Source organism: Mastomys coucha, unplaced genomic scaffold (assembly GCF_008632895.1).
Source record: "Mastomys coucha isolate ucsf_1 unplaced genomic scaffold, UCSF_Mcou_1 pScaffold2, whole genome shotgun sequence".
Lineage (NCBI taxonomy): Eukaryota > Metazoa > Chordata > Mammalia > Rodentia > Muridae > Mastomys > Mastomys coucha.
The window spans coordinates 1,533,479-1,537,519 of NW_022196902.1; positions in this window are offsets into that span (position 1 = coordinate 1,533,479).

The following is a 4,041-nucleotide window of genomic DNA, read 5'->3' on the forward strand; positions in this document are numbered from 1 at the left end:
ATCCTAATCGATTGAAATCTAATAATATGAGGATTTGGAAATTTGTTGATTGTCATCCAATGCTCTCTTGAATTTGGTAATTGGAGAAATAGGTCCAACACTGTACAATCCATATACACTGTCAGCTTGTATGTTTGTGACAGTGTCTGGCTGTGTACAACATAAGGGTCTTGAAATCTTGCTTCTCCTATCTCAGTCTATTAGTAGTATTGTTTATTTCATGTCTTTACACTATACTATGGTTTTCAGAACAGCTTATATATTTCAAAAGTATTGATATACCCAAAAGAAACATAGATGATTAACTAGGCAGGTGGCTTGTAAGAGTACAACAAAGTGAGACTGAATGCTTTGCTTGACATTTGTAACTCTTGTATCAAGTTTGAAGAAGAGGACTTTATAAGTTACTCTTTCTCTGAGATGAATGCTTTTCCAAATTATCACAGCTAATGAACCAAATTCTTACCCTCACCTAATGTCTGTGCCACCGTCCAAGCAGAACCATTGTTCATTGAAACAGTTGGTGAATGACTTTATGGATAGACCATCTTAATACCTACACCATTTCTTAAATGAATGTAACCTGTTCTCTGTGGGCTTAGAATGAAGTCACTCACTCAAGTCAAATAGCTTTGACCATAGCAGGAAGTCTGTATCCAAAAATCAAGCCTACAATTCATTTCTTGGTGCAGCAGAACTACCAACTCTCAGCTTAGCTACGATGGAGGTAAAATCCTTTGGTGATATGAGGGTCATTGAAGTACAGCCTTATTACAATGAAACCCAGTGTCCAAAAATTGTTCTTATTTTGGGCTTGTACCGCAGTAAGAGCCAAGATTTTAAACTCTACTAAACACAAAACAAACAAAAAGACTTTATATATTCATGTTCATTTAAGAAAATACTACTAGTGATGCATTATTTTTAAGTATACAGTTAATATGTTTGGAGTTATTTAAAATTTATATTGAGAAAAATGTATTTTCACTATTGCTGTAGACGAGCACCTACATATGACTGTTAAATTGATTGTTGTTTTATATCAAACAACTTTTATAATACTCATTTTTATTTTTATAATATTTTATAAATTTTAAGGAATATGACAAAAAAGATATTGTAGGTATTGAAGGGGGGTCTTTGGGAGAAGCATTGGTACAAAGGGAAACAAGAATGTGATTCAATTATATTTAATTGAAATAAGTTTTTAAATGTTAACAAATTAAGATAAATTGAAATCATGTAACTTTTCTCTTCATAATGCAATAAAAGTTTTTTTTTTAAAAAAAAGAAAATTTGTGTTCAATCCCTGAAAAAATTAGACTCTTTACAAATAAGATTTTAACCATATCCCTTAATTTAATTTTATTTTCATTTACTGACAGCACACAATCGCTCTGGTAGGTAATAAATTCTTAAGAGTACCTAGAGAAGAAGCTGTTAATGTTTGTCACCATCTGCCAAGCAGTTTGGGAGGTTTGAGCTTCAACAGGGGTGGGAGTGTGGTGTGGGGCAGTCAAAGACTTTTTGCATCTTTAAAGGAAGTATTTGATTAGCAATTCAGCTTTACCTTTCACTTCTTAAGAAACATAAATCAAGTTTACTTAACATACAAATAGGATGAAAAACTAGTAACCTATGCTTTGGCTTTGCCTTATAAAGTGAAATTCTGTGACGTCCCTCCCATTGGAAGTACATGTGCTCTATAAAATGAAAGAACTCATCTCACAGAGACTTACGCTTAGGTGAAGAGCTACAGCAATCAATGGCTGATGAGAGAGGGAGAAATGGGCTTCCCTGGCGTTACCTAATTAGGGGTAGGTTACCTAATCCCTAGCGGTAAATCCTGAACACATATACCTATAAGCAACAGTGAAAGGACTTAGTAGACTGTGTGTGTGTGTCTCTGTGTGTGTATGTATGTATGTATGTATAAAATGTGTGTATGTGTGTAACAGTAATAAAGAAGAGGAAGTAATGAATATGAAGAGGATCATGGGAGCAAATGGAGAGGGGAGGAGGGCGGATGATGTAAACATAGTATTCATGTATTAAACTCTAAAAAAACCCAAAAAACAAAAACCCAAAGCCAAGCAACTGCCTCAGCCTCAACCAAAAGAAAGAAAACAAGAAGAAAGAACTCATATATAGAATTATTTAGCAAACAAACAATATCTTCAGTAAAATAGTATTGACAATTATAGTCACCTAATTTGGAGGGTTGTTTAACTATTTTTGTACCTCTGCGGCAATGGATTGTGAGGGAATGTTAGTAGTTCTTGCAACTCCAAATAAAGCATCCAGTTCATGAATAAGCATATCCTGTTTAGCTTGATTTAACCACTTCATGATGTAAACCTATAGATAAATCATAACGTACACACACATACATAGAATTTTCATTTGTCAACCATATGTTAATGGTATCTATGTGTTTATTTTGCTACATGGTAATTACATGTGTTGGCTTAACTGAAAAATCACTAATAAGTTTCACAATTACATAAAAGATATTATTAAAGATGTTAGCAAAATAATTGTGTGTGTGTGTGTATGTGTGTGTGTGTGTGAACAGATGTGAAATGAAAAATACTCAGTCCCTCAAAGATAAATAATTGGGCATAGAGCCTTTGACCACATGATTTTAGTTTTAGGGAATTTCGTTTTTATCTGGATTATTTTTGAGTAAACCACCTGTTTTGTTTTCTTGTGTTCCTCAGTACTCTTTGGAAACTAATAGCAATGGCTCAGTTGTGCCCCCTTGTGTTAAGGGTTTGTTTCAAAATTCTGAAAGTCTAACTTCTGTCTTCAGTTCAGTTTGAAGGAGAGTTGAATATCATAGTATATTCAAAAGAAGAATAGAAAATTCCTAGGAAGCACGAATCTATGATCTAGGAACGCCCACCACCAGTCCACTGGCAGCGCATCTGTGAAGCTTCACCGCGTTTTCAAAGGTCCTGAGTGATCGTTAAACCTCTATAAAGGAAGTGGCCTACAACATGGTCATTCACCTTTTTGTCTGAATTCATAAGCCATAGTATCTCATTCCTGGGAATAAGAAAATGCAGCCTAGTAGACTCATGTAATACAACTTCAAGACCTTTTTTTTTATAACATGTGAGAACTTTTTATTAATTTTGTCTTCCAATTTTCTGTGGACTTGAGATTATTTATATTTTAAATAATTTAAATTTAAACTTTGCAAATGTTATATACTCTTCTATACTATGCTTTGCTCCTCTGCAGCTACCATGACCTGGATTCTCCTTTCCTGGAACTCGTGACCCTACCTTCTTCCCAGTTCTATGTCCAAACAGTTTTCCTTGTAGACTCCAAGCCAGCCTACAAATGCCACAAACCACAAAACATGTTTATCTGCATTCTGACATGATATTCTGTATTATAGACGATTTTGTTGCTTTGGGTTTGTTGTTCCCAGTGGTGATATTATCCAGTTGATGATTTGATTTTTCTTCTGTTCTCAAGGACCTGGATGAACTACAAACACAATACAACCAGTCCTTGGCATAAACTGAAGACATCACACAAGTTTACATAGAACTTAGTCATTTACAACTGAAAACGCTTTCCCCAAGAGAAACTATCCAAGAAATCATAAGGGTACTCTCTCAAATCTGATTAACCCATAGTGGAAATCCTACTAGGAGTACCATTTCTATTATATTTGCCCATCATTTATCAAATTATTTGTTTGGTTAAATGAATATTTACTCTTAGCATGGCCAGAAGCAAACCTCCACTCCTTCTGTACAGTCTAAGAGGCACCTAGCTATCAATGGAGGGCTGCAAGTGGGCTTAATGACCAGGCAAACACTTCTCAGAGATAAACCAGATGTAGAGAGAGAAATTATGATCTCTCTCCAAATCACTACTCACATCCCAGGGCAGATCCCTCAGCATCAGATGACTTTCATTTAGAAGCACACAAGTACTTTAGTTGAAAGATGCTAAGGCATGCAACATGCCTTCAGGGATTTCTCTAGTTATGTGACCTGTTCTCTCTCTCTCATTTCTCTCTCT